Source organism: Cetorhinus maximus, chromosome 10, assembly GCF_964194155.1.
Source record: "Cetorhinus maximus chromosome 10, sCetMax3.hap1.1, whole genome shotgun sequence".
Taxonomy (NCBI): Eukaryota; Metazoa; Chordata; class Chondrichthyes; order Lamniformes; family Cetorhinidae; genus Cetorhinus; species Cetorhinus maximus.
In genome coordinates, this window is record NC_135888.1 from 65,468,431 (window position 1) to 65,485,474 (window position 17,044).

Here is a 17,044-nt window from a genome sequence, read left to right on the forward strand (position 1 = left end):
GAGTCTGAGAAACTCTCAAGTTATCAACAGTCACAGATTGCAACTCTTTTGAGTACAATCACAGTTCTTGGTTTCCAGGAGTGGGACATGAACCCACAACCTTCTGATTCAAAGGCGAGGGTGCTATGGACTGAGCCACAGCTGACACCTGAGAAACTCTTAAGGTGAGGAAGATTCCTTTCATGGTCTAATTGACAAGGTAATCAGGCTCACGTGGTCGAGAGGAATTAACATCAGGACCCATCAAATTAGCCATGAGCGTGCTAGCTCCCAGCCTTATTTCTTTGCTGCAATCACCAACCATCACTTTTGCTAGAATCAAGACACTCCCACTGTTCTACCACCACTCTGCTACCAGGCTGATTCGAGACCAGGAGTTGAGCTCTCAATGGTTTTCTTGCACTATTCGAGGGCTCCTGCTGCTTGCTCTCTTCTCAGGGCTCCTGGTTCTACCCCCCGCCCCCCATCTGCTCGCACTCAGGGGCTTCTGCCTCTGCCGCTCTCCACCAGCAGGCGCTTGGCTGACAGAACTGCTCAGCAGCCACGGGGATCACCGTTTGGGTTGGGCGGGGGTTTGCTCTGGTGTCCAGCCCTGCGCTGGAATCGGAGGTCAGGGTCAGTTCGAACCCCCCCTCCTACAATAGACACACACTTCTCCTAACACAATAAGCCTCATGCAGGAGCTCTGAAAAGAACAATTTCAAACGGAAGTGAGCTGTAGTTTAAGAGGGGCTGGTCTTAGAATTTCATACAGCTCAGATCCTGGCACTTGCCTATTGCCTTGAGCAAAGATGGCGAACGCCTTGCACGAATCATCACAGCCTAGACTACGCATGCGTGTATTCCGCACGATGGTTGAAATCTCGTGATACTGGCGTCAACTATTTAATGGACGGCTTGCAATGCTTTCGTCCATTTCGTTGCTCCTGTTTTGGTGGTAGGTTACGTAGAAATATAATCCAGGGTAATCCTGCGCAGGAAAGGCCTGTCCGGCTGCCCGGTTACCACAGAATGATAGAGCAGGGTGTGAGGGATCCGAGGGGAGCTGTATGGAGGGAGGGATGTATTTTATTGTCCGACATCCGATGGATTTATCACTGGGGCTGAATGACTGGGCCTCGTGTTAGTGGGGGGGATGGCACAATCGCAATGACATTCCTTCTGTAACATGGGCAGGGGAACAGCGATGGTTTCTTTTCGTAAAGAAAGCTGCTAGGTAATTGTGTTGTACATTATGTACCACGGTTTGTTTGAATTCATGCAACTTGCGGGATTAGTATTTTATTTCTGAAGTGGGGTAAAGTACTGAAATGTAATAGACCTTTAGTTTTATATCAAATTTGGGAGGGATGAAGGTTTTCATAATTATATTTAAATTTTATGGAACATGCTGGTGTTGCATTTGTGTGATAGTAATGCCCTTTAGCACTCCCAGGTTTTCAATTCGCTTGTTTCCTGAAGCGTGGAATTGACTTGAGTACAGCTTTTTTTATTTGTAAATTTCCGTTTTGTGTATATTTCTGGCCTTCAATAACATTTATTAATTTATCAATTTTAGCATGGTAAAAAATGTTCTAAACTGTTTTAGAAGGTAAGGGTTCTAATTTTTATTTGAAGTACATAAATAACTTTATTTTACTGTGTTTAACTTTAAGGGGGATTTTTTTCAACTAGAGGCATGGCAGGGCAGCTCAGTCCCGTGTTATGTACCGCCTGCAACTTGTGGGAAGTCCGAGACGCTCCTTGCGCTCTGGCCGACCACATGTGCAGGAAGTTCCAGCAGCTGCAGCTACTTGAGCTCCAAGTTTCGGTGAGAGTGATGGCTCCTCTGGGGAGTACAGCCACGTTCTTGGCACTGAGTGGCTCAGCTGCACAGGGAGAGAGGGAAAAAGAGGAGCAATAGTGGTAGGAGAATCGATAGTATGGAGAGCAGACAGGCATTTCTGTAACTGTAGATGTGACTCTGGGTTGGTATGTTGCCACCCTGGTGCCAGGGTCAAGGATGTCACTGAATCGCTGTAGGGCATTGTAAGGGGGAGGGCAAACAGATTGTGGTACGTATTGGTACCAATGACATAGGTAGAAAGAGGGATGAGGTCCTGCAAGCAGAGTTTAGGGAGCTAGGAAACAGATTTAAAAACAGTACCTCAAAGGTAGTAATCTCTGGATTACTTCTGGTGCCAAGCGCTAGTGAGTATAGAAATAGGAGGTTAGTCCAGATGAATGCGTGGCTGGAAAGATGGTGCAGAAGGGGGGGCTTTAGATTTCTGGGACATTGGAACCGTTCCTGGGGGTAGTGGGACCATGGCAGATGGGTTGCACCTGAACCAGAATGGGACCAACATCCTTGCGGGGAGGTTTGCTAGTACTGTTGGGAAGGGTTTAAACTAACTTGGCAGGGGGGTGGGATCCTGAGAGGCAGTTCAGCAGGGGGAGATGCACAGCCAAAATTAGAAGAGAGCAAGTGAGTCTGGAAGGCATAGAAATTATAAGCCAGGTAAGGCACAAGGGAGTTTGGCAAGTGTGGATGGGATTTATTTTAGTGCAAGGAGTCTGACGAATAAGGCAGATGAGTTGAGGACACAAAGTAACACATGGAAGTATGATGTCATTGCTGTCACAGACATGATTGAGAGAGGGGCTGGTTCAATATTCCAGGATATAGAGTCTTCAGGCGGGACGGGGAAGGAGGTAAAAGAGGAGGGGGTATCGCAATATTGATCAAGGAATCAATTACAGCAGTAAGGAGGGATGACATCTTAGAAGGCTCCTCAAATGAAGCCATAGAAGGTAGAACTGAAAAACAAAAAAGGAGCAGTCACATTGCTGGGAGTGTACTATCGGCCCCCAAACTGAATGAGAAATAGAAGAGCAGATAAGTAGGCAAATTTCAGAGAAGTGTAAAAATAATAGGATAGTAATAGTGGGGGATTTCAACTTGCCCAACATTAACTGGGTTAGTCATAGTGTGATAGGTTTAGAGGGAGCGGAATTCTTAAAATGCATCCAGGAGAGCTTTAAAAGTGTAGAAGGTCCTGCAAGAGGGGGCAGTCCTGGACTTAATTTTAGGGAATGAAGCTGGGCAAGTGGTAGAGTTATCAGTGGGGAAGCATTTTGCAGATAGTGATCATCACTCTGTTAGATTCAAGGTTGTTATGGAAAATGACAAGGATAGGCCATAAATCTAAATTGGGAGAAGCCTGATTTTAATAAGAATCAGATATGGTTTGGCCAGAGTGGACTGGGAGCAGCTACTTTTTAGGTAAATCTGCGTCAGCAGTGGGACTCTATTCAAGAAGGAAATAGGGATAGTACAGGGCCAACATATTCCAGTGAAGACAGGGTGGGACCAACAAATCCAGGGAACCCTGGATGTTGAGGGATATACAGGATTGGATAAAGAGAAAGGGGGGTGCTTATGGAAGATACCGAGGGCTCAACAACGGAAGCCCTAGAGAAGTATTGAATGTGTAGCGGGGAAACTTATAAAGGAAATTAGAGCAAAATGGGGGCATAAAAAAAACATTGGCAGGTAAAATAAAAAACTCCAAAGTTATTTTACAAGTATATTAAGAGGTAAGAGGATAACCAGGGAAAGACTAGGGCCCATTAAAGACCATAATGGTAATTTGTGTGTGGAGCCAGAAGACGTAGGTAGGGTTCTAAATGAATACTTTGTGTCGGTGTTCACAAGTGAAAGGGACGATGTGGGTATGGAAACCAGGCAGAAGGACTGATATAATTAAGAAATTAGCACAGAAAGGGAGGAGGTTCTAAGTAGTCTGGCAGGTTTAAAAGTAGATAAATCTCCAGGCCTGGATGAAATGTATCCAGGCTGTTGAGTGAGGCAAGGGAGGAGATAGCAGGGGCACTGGCAATAATTTTCAGTACCTCTCTGGCTACCGGAGAGGTGCCAGAGGACTGGAGGACAGCCAATATGGTACCGTTATTCAGGAAGGGATAAACCAGGGAACTACAGGCCAGTCAGTCTAACCTCAGTGGTGGGGAAACTGTTGGAAACAATTCTGAGGGACAGAATTAATCTACACTTGGAGAGGCTGGGATTAATCAAGGAGAGTCAGCATGGTTTTGTTCAGGGGAGATGGTTCGTGTCTGACCAATTTGATTGAATTTTTCGAAGATGTGACCAGGTGTGTAGAATGAGGGCAATGCATTTGACGTAGTCTACTTGGACTTCAGCAAGGCTTTTGATAAGATCCCGCATGGGAGACTGATAACGAAGGTAAGAGCCCATGGGATCCAAGGCAATTTGGCAAATTGGATCCAGAATTGGCTGAGTGGCAGGAAGTAGAGGGTGATAGTTGAGGGGTGTTTTTGTGACTGGATGCCTGTGACCAGTGGGGTTCCACAGGGATCAGTGTTGGGTCCCTTGCTGTCTGTAGTATATATAAATGATTTAGACTTGAATGTAGGAGGGTTGATCAGTAAGTTTGTGGATGACACGGAAATTGGGGCAGTAAATAGTGAGGAGGATAGCCTTGGATTACAGGAGGATATAGACGGGCTGGTCAGTGACAAATTGAGTTTAATCCGGATAAGTGAGAGGTGATGCACTGGGGCAGGGCAAACAAGGCACAATGAATGGTAGGACCCTGGGAAATGCCGAGGATCAGAGGGGCCTTGGTGTGCATGTCCACTAGTCCCATAAGGTAGTGGGACAGGTAGATAAGGTGGTTAAGAAGGCATTTTGGATATTTGCTGAGGCATAGAATATAAGAGCAGGGAGGTTATGCTGGAAGTACATAAAATGCTGATTAAGCCACAGCTAGAGTATTGTGTGCAGTTCTGGAATCCACATTATAGAAAGGATGTGATTGCACTGGAGAGAATGCAGAGGAGATTTACCAGGATGTTGCCTGGGCTGGAGAGTTTTAGTTGTGAAGAGAGATTGGATAGACTGGGGTGATTTCTCCTGGAGCAGAGGAGATTGAGGGGGGACATAATTGAGGTGTATAAAATTGAGGGGCATGGATAGGGTAGACAGGAAGGAATTTTTCCCCTTGGTGCAGGGATCAATAACCAGGGGGCATAGATTTATGGTAAGGGGCAGGTTTAGAGGGGATGAGAGGAAGAATTTTTTCACCCAGAGGGTGGTGGGAATCTGGAACTCACTGCCTGAAAGGGCAGTTGAGGCAGAAACCCTCATAACATTTAAGTATTTGGATGTGCATTTGTGATGCCATGGCATAAAAGGCTATGGGCCTATTGCTGGAAAATGGGATTAGAATAGTTAGGTACTTGTTTGACCAGCGCAGACTCAATGGGCTGAAGGGTCATTTTTTTCTGTGCTGTAGACCTCTATGACTCTGACAAGATTTGACCCTGCTGTTCAAATATATTGAAGGCCAGGTGATCACAGTTCTTGGTTTTAAATGAGATGAAGAGATTGAAGGTGGGAATTTAGGATGTGGAGTGGGGGGGTCTTGGTGGGTTGTAGAGATGGAGGTGGGAAGCTAGCTCAAGTGGACACCAGATGAATGGGACTTTCTGTGAATTAGAATATCAGGCTTTTTAAATTACTGCAAGTTGCATATTCTGACAGGCAGTGCTTCATAAAATTCTCCCCAGTGGTATGTCAGCTGTCCAGTGCTGTGCAGTGCCTGTGCTGGTGTTAGACTGCTGGGATATGAATAATGCTGCCCTCTCTCCCTGGCTGTTAACTGTTACTGTTCTGGTAATGGCTAATCCCAGGCCTGGGCAGTGCTGTGCATCCTTTGAGAGTGGGCCACCACTTATTGGTGTGGTTGGTCCTAGTTTGGTTGCATACATGTTCAAATTGTTTTGTGCTGTTGCAGTAAAATGCTTTTGAGTTGAGTTGTCACTATATAGGAATTGAATAGCCTGAGGGAACTTGGTCCTGCTGTCTGTAAACTCGCATCCAAAAATAAGTTTGCCTTCCACTGCTTGTAGGTTATGTAGTTTGTAATGAGTCTTGTCTGACAGTCCAGCTGACAGTTGTTTTGTCTGTTAATGTGGGTTAACTACATATAACTTTGGATATCCCTATCCAACCTGTTATAGAATCAATCCATTATGTGGATTCTGTTGTATGGAGCTGCTGTTTGGATTTGCACAAAATAGCATGGAGATTTTCCAGGCCTGAAGTTTAGGAGTCACCTGTTTTCAGCAGCATCTTTGCTTTGGACAAAGTGAAGCACATTAATCTACGTTGATTTATTATTGTTAACAGCAGGCTGGCTTCTTTGACTTGTGCTACTGCAGAGAAAAAATGAATACTCATAACTTTAAGGTCGGGAGCAACTAGACCTCAGTTATTAGTGACTGGTTTTCTTAATGGTTTAAAAGCAAAATGGTGGGAAAATTAATGAGGTTCCAGACACAAACAAGTCCATTAGCAATGCCTTGCTTAGCTCTGTGTATTAAGTGCTTATGGTGTTTTTTTAACAGCTGGACTTCGTCGAGTGTTTTGTGCGGCAGTAACATAGCAAGAAGCATGAACCACAACAATCAACCCAGGTGTGTTGTACTGATATTCCTTATGATTTGGGCCATGTGCTGTTGGCAGATTGCAGTATTGTAATCCAAGCCTACAATTTAATTCTGATATCTTCTGCATATTCAAATTGCCTTGTATGTATTTTACTTGGATTAACGTATAAGAATTATGAGCAGTAGACCAAAAAGTCCTGCAAGCCTGCCCAGTTATTCAGTTAGATCATGGCTGAGCTTCTAAATCAAGTCCTATTTCCTGCCTGAACCTTTTGATTCCATTAGTGCCCAGGATCTCCAGTCTTGAATGGACTTTAGTTCTCTGCTTCACAGAGCTGTGGATACTTCAAACGTTTAGTCAGTTAGCCAAAGCTTTTCCTGATTGAACCAGTGAGAAAAGGATTTGCAGCATTTTCCTAGACCTATTTTCTCTCGGGTTTTTTTTGCTTCTACACAACCCCTCGCTGGACCCTCTTCTGGTGATTTAAATTCATAACCATTCAGAAGGAGGCCATTGAGTCCATGCTAACTCTCTTTCGAGTGGTCCAATCAGCCCCTATCCCTGTGATCCTGCAGGTTTAAGTATCTATTCAATTTCCTTTTGACATCATTGATTGCTGCTTCCATCAGCCTCCTAGGCAGCAAGTTTCAGATCATTATCATTCAGTGTGTTAAGTTGCAGTACTGGAGTGCAAACCTGGATTTTGTACTAGAGTTCAAGCAAAATACTACAGATGCTGGAGATCTGAAATAAAAAGGAAATACTGGAAAAACTCAACATGTCTGGCAGCATCTGTGGAGAGAGAAAAAATATTTAAAAGTTTCAAGTCCAATATGATGACTCTTTGGAACCCTGAAGTTTACTTCAGAGTTCCAAAGAGTTGTCATATTGGTCTCAAAACATTAGCCTTCTCCAGATGCTGCTGGACCTGTTGAGTTTTCCTAGCATTTTCTGTTTTTATTTTGTATTCTAGTTTCTAGTGTGAAACCTACAAACTTGAGGTGAGAATGCTAGCTACTTTGCCATAGCTAATCCTGCCATTATTGGTGGTGGTTGGTATTTGTGCCCCACTAAAAACTGCCACTGCTACAATTGAAACAGAATTCTGCAAGTGTGTACTTCATTGTCAGGTCATGCAGTGAGCTTGTTTGTCTTATCCTGATTATAAATTGACCTTTGCAATAAACTGCTGTTTCTAATCTGTAGGGTGGAGTTGCCTGAATGGAAAGGTGGTTCTGACGCAGTTTCCGCAAAAGATGGGGGCTAAGGTAATTTGCTGTAATTAACAGTTCTGTATCTGAAGTTGTTGGTGTCCGGTTTAGTTTTAAGTGGCTACTATCGTGTTGGGTTATTTAACTTGGAAACTTGATGAACTTCTGTGTGCTTTGAGGTCCTTTTTGGTAAGTTAGAAACCAGGAGGGTCCCTCTGCTTGGAGAAATGCTACAAGAGATCTACTAAATGATTGGAGAAAAGAGTTTGGGTGCAGAAACAGAAATGATGTGCTAGTTCCCATGTAAGTGTAATTTAATTTGTCCAAGTTAATGAATAGGACAGATCATGGGTGAACCAGCTCATCTTTTCTGTGTATGCATAGTTAGAGCTTGTATGGTAGTTTGGGTGGGGGTAGGGGGGAGCCCAAGTATGTACGATCACGGCATAGGCCTCCCCTCGCTGTGATACTCTAAACTTGGGATATTATAAACAGGACTTTGGCACGGGCTGCAGTGGCTTTTACCCCACAACTGCCTGACTAAAAGACCTGTAACATGTTTCATTCAGAATGGTGTATCCTATTAGATTTAATTTCTTCCTAAATTTGTTTCTCGTGCTCCTACTCAGACCCTTGCCTGTCTCCTGATTGTTTGTGGCTTGGCATCTGTTCTTCGCAAGTTGCTTGGCACACTTTCCAGTTCAGAGATGTTATATAAATTTGAGCTGTTTTAGATTGAGGGCTAGTACTTAGAGCTTTGATTCTTGATTGGCAGCTCTAATACGTAACAAATGTGTATCTAGTTTGGGCCCTCAATGTGTAGTCTATACATGTATCCACTCTACAGAAATGCTAGGTGTAAAGTATTGTGACTTCACTATCACTGAGTGAGGAAGGCCCATACACTGGTGTGTAGAACAACAATGGACGTCATGGGTAGGCTGAACCTTCTGCAGCCATTGCACCCGCATCCCACACCAAAATCTTGGTGAAATAAAGTTAGCTGCCAAACTGGCAGGTTAACATGACGTTCTGTTAGCTGCCAAACTGGCAGGTTAACATGACGTTCTATCAGTACATTTGAACAGCAGGCATGTGCAGCTGCTGCAAAAACATTGATTGTCATCCAGGGACCATGTGCAGTGTTAACATATTAAATGTGAATTGTTTTATCAGGGAATACCATGGCAATGGGTTTGCTTCAGTCATGAATGTTGACTCCTGATGGATTGTCATCCCTGATGTAATAAACAAGCTATTGCTATTTGAGAATGGATTCTCCAGCTGTCACTGCTCATTTCACAGGTGAGTTTTCTGGGAATGAAGTGGGTATAAGAGCTGGTTCCCCTCAATTTTCAATGAATTAATAATGGTACAGCCAGATGTGGCACAAGTTGGAATATTCCCATGCATTTTGGGTAGAATGATGTGAAAGACTTGATTTCTTCCCCCTCAGCTTTCAAATGTTAGTTTGAAATTTAATGGTCAATCTAAACAGCCTTTAGACAAATGCACTAGAACTGTCTAGAATTTGTCCATCTTTAATGATTTTGATGTTATAAATCATTGGTCTGTTTTGATTTGGATTGTTATGCATTAGTGTTCACAATAAGAACTATAAATGTTTTCTCTTTTCAGTGCTTTGGGTATTTGGAGACTGCAGCGTGTGCTTGGGAGATGGTGATTCAACAGTAACCAGTGCTCTACTAAATGAAGAATGTGGTGGATCTCTTGGCTGCTCGGTCACTCAGCAGTTGGACTGCACTGTTGCCTATATGTTGCACAAATAAAGATAGTGAATAACATGCAGTATGTTGTGTTCTGTTTAACTAATGTAGATGCGAGTCAGACACTGCTAAATTTGAAACTGCAGCATTTAGTGGGAAATTGCATATTTTTAAATATGGCCTTGGTGTGCTGTTTTGTGCTTTAAACAGGAAAGCTTTGTTTTCTTGTTAGAACATGCTAAATTGATCCTGTAATATCCTACAGCTTGCAAAATTATATGGTCTATATGAAGAAGATTGGGAGGTAGAAAATGGAAATTGAACAGTCATAACATTTGAGCCAAATTGTCTGGTTAGTGGGAGGCAAAAAAATTAATTGTACTTGGAGCACTTCAGTGCCAACTATTTTTCAGGGTTTGGTAATCAAATGTGTGAAAATTGCAGTAATTATATTAGTAACACCTATATCCAGGCTGTTGTTTGCTCTATGGTATTGCCTGGTTTGAGTGCTGGCAGCATAAAGTATTATTTTGATTTTTAAATCACTCACTTGACACTGACTTTGCACATGCACAGTAAACTCCATTGGTTGGCTATATATATATATATATATATATATATATAATATGGGGAAGTTTAAGCATTAGAATCCTGCTTTTTTTTTTGTCTTGAATCCTGAAGTGTCTTAGGGCACTCAATCTTGATCTGAACCCTTGACTGGTCAATCTGTTCAATCCCATTTCCCTGCCTTTTCTCTTGTTTTTAATTAACCCAGGGTGGAAAATAAATTATGGTCTGGCAGTAATTAAATGCCAGATTTGATTTGTTAATCGTTTACAGTGAACAAACTGCACATAAGCCATTAAATAGGGTATTGGTTCCTTGAACAGTCTGTATAAAGTCATTCCTATCTCCTTGATAATTATCACACCATACTCAGAAACCACTTTTGTTGTGTATGTATTAAGTTGTTTTGCTTTGTTCCATGGGGATTCCAGATTGTATTTAATTTTCCCAGAGAGGCCATAATAGAAAAACAAACTGGCATTTATATAGTGCCTTCAGCAGGCTCTTAAAGCCCCATGCTCTGGAATACATCATAGCCTCTCTACTTCCCTTAAAACCCTATTTGATCAAGTTTTTGATCACCCCCTCTAATCTTTGCCTCTGTAGTATTGGACACTACTTTCCTAATGTTGTAATATTCCCTGATCCCTAAGGTTAACAGGTAAAGCCCAAAAAATACACAATGTAAAATAAGAACAAGATGCTGGAAATACTCGGGTCTGGCAGTATCTGTGGGGAGAAAGAGTTAATGTTTCATGTGATTTGTCATGAGGAATAGAATGTGGATTGTGGATATGAATAATCAGACAGTTATTGCATCCATGTGCCAGTTGTCGAAAGTGGATATTTGGGTGGCATATTCCAGAGAGGTCTAAGTCTCAAACTTTTTATTGTGGGGATAAAAAGCTAATAATGCTGTATTTTGTTTTCAGATTTTAATGAAAAATGCCATTGTACTTGGAGCTGAATGGTGTAGCAACACCATTTTTTTTTGGTTGCAAGCATTACTTTTTCAAATATAGCCAAGGTGATTTTTAAAATATCATCCAGTAGCAGATTAAGGATTTAAAACATCAGTATCTGGTAAAAAGTCAATATGATAAATCAGGTCTATTTTGATTTCTATTGATCCCTAAGCTCAATACTTGTATTTTATTAAATATGCAAATTATACATTCTACTGGACACCTGACAATTTGCCAAATACTGTTTTCTTGCAGCTCCCAATAGTTACAATTTTACGCAATTAAAGGCCTCTGGGTAAAAAGGGAGAACCCACAGAAGTAGCCCTGACAGACAGGTGGAAGTAGAGACTAGCTTAAATAGATTACACGATGAAACAAACACCACATTCAATTTCCTAATGGAATCATTGAACCTCTCTGCTTCTACCACCCTCATACACAGTGAGATGCAGGTCATTACCACCTGTTATGTAAAGAAAAAGAATTCTCCCTCACCCTCACATCCTTTCCTCCACCCACCCAAAGAATATCTCTTGACTCGAACCTTAGCTCAAGGACTATGAGACAGTTATCAGCTAATGGGAACATCTGTTGTTTGTTAACTATCGAAAACTGCCATAATCTTGTACACATCTATTGACCCTGCTTGGTCGTCTTTTCTCCAAGGAGTACAGCCTCAACTTCTCTAACATAGCCAAACTCCCTTATCCCAGGAACCATTCTGGTAATTCTGTGCACCCACTCAAGGACCATCACCTTGTCCCTAAAGTGTTGTGACCTTACCTGAACTTTTAAAAGGTTCAGCATTACTTCCCTGCTTTTTACTCTACCTCTATTTCTGAAGCCCAAGATTCCATATGCTTTGCTAAGCATATTTTTCTTCCACAGGATGTGGGTGTCACTGTAAAGACCTGCATTTGTTGCCTATTCCCTAGTTCCCCTGAGAGGAAGTGGTAGTGAACCGCCGCAGTCCATCTGGTGCAGGTACGGCCATGGTGCTGTTAGGAAGTAAGTCCCAGATTTCTGATCCAGGAATGGTGATACAGTTTCAAGTTGGGATGGTGTGTGGCTTGGAGGGGAATTTGCAGGTGGTGGTGTTCCCATGCATCTACTCTTGGCCTAGGTGGTAGAGGTTGCTCCCCCCTCTCAACTTAGCTGCATTTGGCCTGGTTCTCACTTGGAACTGACATGTACCATTCACACTACCTCCCTTTTAACATTCCAAATGATATTTTGGTAATTGAAGTCCCCCAATATCAGCACACCATGATTCATGCATGTATGATTTCCCTGTAGATCTGCGCTCTCGTTATTTGGAGGTCTATTAAATACCCCCAGAAGCTTGATCATACCCAGTTTGTTTCTCTGCTTGAACCAAATCAATTCTATCTTTGCCCCCTCAAAGACACATCCAACACAATGTCTTTTAATTAGTACTGCCAAATCCCTCCCTTTTTAACCTTCCCTACTCTTCTGAGCAGCTTGTATCCATGAATGTTAAGCGCCCAGTCTTCACCATTGATAAAGCCACATTTCCATTATTCCTTACATCATATTTCCACGCAACTATTGATGCTTGTAGCTCGCCAATCTCATCACACTTTTTTACAAACATGCATTGTAAAGCTGTCTTTATTTCTCATAGTCCTTTTTTGTCTGCTCCTATCTAATGATAACTACTTTCTTCTTTATGCTGGTGCCCATCCCCAGCCAATTTAATTCAAACCCTCCACAACCACATGAGTGAGCTTCTACATGAGGCCATTGATCCCAGTCCTGTTGAGGTGCAATCCATCTCTTTTTGAATAGGTTCCTTTGCTTAGAACTAGTCCCAATGCCCCTACAATCTAAAGTCCTCTCCTGGACTCAAGCCACATTTATCCTCCTTAGTTGTACATTTGCTAGCACGTGGCACTGGCAGTAATCCAGAGGCGCTACTTTTTTTTTGGATCTTTTTAACTTACTAGCTCCTGAAAGTCTGATCACAGGACCTCATTACCTTCCTTCTGTCATTGGTTCATCACTTTAATTTTATAAGCTTTCTTCAACTATCAAAGACATATATTAAAGATCAATTTTAAGCTTCAAAGAGTGTGAGGTACATCACAAGGGGAGCTCACCAGTTCTTTTGATCATAGTGATAGAGCTGGAGATTTTGTACTGATGGATGATACCTCATATACAGTTTATGGTATGGCACTGATCCACTTTTGATACTATTAAGAGTTAAACAATGTACCTTGTATTTTGTATATCTGAGGTGTTACGTTAAAAATTCCGTCATTAAGTGAAACCTGATGTATTGACTTTCTGCTGCTACTTTTTACTCTTAAGCAGTAAACTATACATCAGGTTTATTAAGTTGCAGTCTGGTAGTGTTTATTCTTCCACATCTTGAAGCCTAGGAAAACACAAGAGTGTGACGATTCATATGCCAACTATAGTAATAAGGACACTGCCATTCCCACGCTGCAGTACCAACAACTTGCATTTATATAATGCCATTAACAAAGAAAAATGTCCCAAGGCATCAGTGTCTCCTGGCACAGTTCTGAACAGTTAATTCTTCAAATTAGATAAATGTTTCAAATGTCCATTAAATTGACTGTCAAAATAATACCAATGTATCAGTAACATTTAAGATGTATCTGATTCAGTTCAGTTTCCACATCCTGGAGCTACATCTATGTGCTCAGCACACTGATGAAAGTACTACTGAGTCCTTGCAATGCTATGTCAGTTCAGCCCAGCACCAAGCATTATGAAGAAAGTTTGGAATTGGCAGACACATGTATTCAGTGGCAGGAGTCCTGGGATTCATTGGACTGAAGACGGTCTTTCATTTTCCCATCCCTTTTGGACTGGAGCACAAAAAACAAGGTGACACAACAGTGTAGTGTTGGAAATGCCATCTCTTTCGGATGATACCTTAAACTGAGTGTCCTCTCAGGTGGATGTAAAAGATTCCTTGGCATTGTTTCAAAGAAGGGCAAAAGTATTACCCCTGGTGTCCTGGCCAAATTGTATTCCTCAGCCAACATAGTAAAAACAAATCACCTGATCATCATTACTTTCCTGTTGTGGGAGCTTGCTGCGTGCAAATTGGCACACATTTCCTATATTTGACTACATTTCAATTTTTTTAATTCTTTCATGAGATGTGGGTGTCACTGGCTAGGACAGCATTTATTGCCCTTGAGAAGGTGGTAGTGAGCTGCCTTCTTGAACCACTGCAGTCCATTTGGTGTAGGTACACCCACATTGCTGTTAGGGAGGGAGTTCCAGAATTTTGACCCAGCATAGCTCCAAGTCAGGATCATGTGTAGCTTGGAGGGGTACTTGAAGGGTGGTGGTGTTCCCATGTGTCAGCTGCCCTTGTCCTTCGAGGTGGCAGAGGTCACAAGATTGGAAGGTGCTATCGAAGGAGCCTTGGTGAGTTGATGCAGTGCATCTTGTAGATGGTACACACTGCTGCCACTGTGCATCAGTAGTGGATGTTGAGAGGTTTTTTTTTGCAAAAATATACTTTATTCATAAAATATCTTCAAGCACATTCCAAACCATTTCAAAAACACCATTTCAAGGGTACAATCCGGTTCAACTTTTACAAAATGTATCACCAGGTGCATCAGTACAAAACAATATTACAATCATTTACAGCCTTTCATTTTGAGCTGTACAGCCCGAGGGGATTTAAACAGTTCCCAGTCCCTCAGTGCACTGTGGCAGAAAGGTCTTAGACAGCGACCCTTCCCCATTGCGCCTTTGCGGCAGCTGCCCCAAGCTTTAGTGCGTCCCTCAGCACGTAGTCCTGGACTTTGGAATGTGCCAGTCTGCAACACTCGGCCGGGGACAACTCTTTGTGCTGGAAGACCAACAAGTTTCGGGCAGACCAAAGCGCGTCTTTCACCGAGTTGATGATCTTCCAGCTGCAGTTGATGTTTGTCTCGGTGTGTGTCCCTGGGAACAGCCCGTAGAGCACAGAGTCCTGTGTCACAGAACTGCTCGGGATGAACCTCGACAGCAACCACTGCATCTCTCTCCAGAGCTTCTTTGCAAAGGCACAATCCACAAGGAGGTGAACAACGGTCTCTTCCCCACCACAGCCACCTCGAGGGCAACGTGCAGAGGGGGTGAGACTCCTGGCGTGTAGGAAGGATCTGACGGGGAGGGCCTTTCTCACCACCAGCCAAGCCACGTCTTGGTGCTTGTTGGAAAGTTCTGGCGATGAGGCATTCTGCCAAATGACTTTGACCGTCTGCTTGGGGAACCATCCCACAGGATCCACCCTATCCTTTTCCCTCAGGGCCTCTAAGACGTTACGTGCTGACCACTGCCTGATGGACTTGTGGTCAAAGGTGTTTTTCTGCATAAATTTTTCCACCAGGGACAGGTGGTACGGCACGGTCCAACTACTTGGAGCGTTCCGCGGCAGCGTGGCCAGACCCATCCTTCGCAACACCGGGGACAGGTAGAACCTCAGCACGTACTGACACTTGGTGTTTGCGTATTGAGGGTCTACGCATCACTTGATGCAGCCACACACAAAGGTGGCCATCAGTATGAGGGCGATGTTGGGCACATTTTTTCCCCCTTTATCTAGAGGCTTGTACATCGCGTCCCTGCGGACACGATCCATTTTTGACCTCCAGATAAAGCGGAAGATGGCTCGAGTGATCGCCACCACGCAGGAGTGTGGAATGGGCCAGACCTGCGCCACGTACAGCAACAGCGAGAGTGCCTCACACCTGATGACCAGGTTCTTACCCGCAATGGAGAGGGAGCGTCGCTCCCACATGCCCAGTTTCCTTTTCACCATAGACACTCGCTCCTTCCAGTTTCTAACGCATGCCCTGATCCCTCCGAACCATATCCCCAGCACCTTCAGGCCGTCAGCCCTGACAGTGAAGGGGACAAAGGATCGGTCAGACCAGTTCCCAAAGAACATGGCCTCGCTCTTCCCATGATTTACCTTGGCTCCCGAGGCCAGTTCGAACTGGTCGCAGATGTGGATCAGTCTGCGCATCGACAGCGGGTCCGAGCAGAAGACGGCGACATCATCCATGTATAGGGAGGCTTTTACCTGAGTGCCTCCACTGCCTGGGATCGTCACTCCTCTCATGCCCGGATCCTTCCTGATGGACTCAGCAAAGGGTTCTATGCAACACACGAAAAGAACAGGCGAGAGAGGACAGCCCTGCCTGACTCCAGATTTAATCGGAAAGCTATCTGTTTCCCACCCATTGATTGAGACTGCGCTACTGATGTTAGTGTAGAGCAGTTGGATCCAATTTCGAATTCCCTCCCCAAACCCCATTTTGGAGAGCACATCCACCATGTAGGTGTGCGATATTCTGTCAAAGGCCTTCTCCTGATCCAAGCTGATGAGGCAGGTATCCACACCCCTGTCCTGTACATAGGCAATCATATCCCTGAGCAGCGCGAGGCTGTCAGAGATCTTCCTGCCTGGCACAGTGCAGGTCTGGTCAGGGTGAATCACCAATTCCAGACCGGATTTGACCCGATTGGCGATGACCTTGGACAGAATCTTATAGTCCACATTCAACAGTGAAATGGGTCTGAAATGGGTCGCCAATTTCTAATTTCCTCCCTTCCCCCCTTGTGCTTGTAGATGAGGGTGATGATGCCTTTCCTCATGGATTCTGACATACTACCAGCCAGGAGCATACTCTCATACACTCCTAGCAGGTCTGGGCCGATCAAGTCCCACAGAGCCGAATACACCTCCACCAGCAAGCCATCGCTTCCGGGAGTTTTACTCTTCTCGAAGGACTCAAGGGCCTTAGTCAGTTCGTCAGGAGTTAGTGGTTTGTCCAGGCTCTCCCGCGTACTGTTGTCTAAGACCTCCGTGATAGAGGACAGGAAGGACTGGGAGGCCGTGCTGTCCGTGGGCTTCACGTCATACAATCCGGCATAAAAGGATTTGCTGATCCTCAAAATGTCGGACTGCAATGACTTTATTGAGCCGTCTTCTTCCTTCAGGCTGCTGATCACAGAGCTCTCTCTGTGTACCTTTTGGAAGAAGAAATGTGAGCACGTCTCATCCTGCTCCACGGAGCGGACTCTGGAACGGAAGATGAT

At 43.8% G+C, this 17,044-nt stretch overlaps 1 long non-coding RNA gene and 1 other non-coding gene across 2 annotated transcripts; both read left to right on the forward strand.

Annotated features, from left to right (window-relative positions):
* The first annotated feature begins 5,584 nt into the window (after positions 1-5,584).
* Positions 5,585-5,791, forward strand: LOC144686174 (small nucleolar RNA SNORA74). Its single transcript, XR_013577871.1, has one exon. It is a non-coding gene; the product is annotated as a small nucleolar RNA SNORA74 (small nucleolar RNA).
* A 2,432-nt stretch (positions 5,792-8,223) lies between these two features.
* LOC144685735 (uncharacterized) lies at positions 8,224-9,488 on the forward strand. The gene is made up of 2 exons (XR_013577772.1): positions 8,224-8,988; positions 9,322-9,488. It is a non-coding gene; the product is annotated as an uncharacterized LOC144685735 (long non-coding RNA).
* Positions 9,489-17,044: the final 7,556 nt, after the last annotated feature.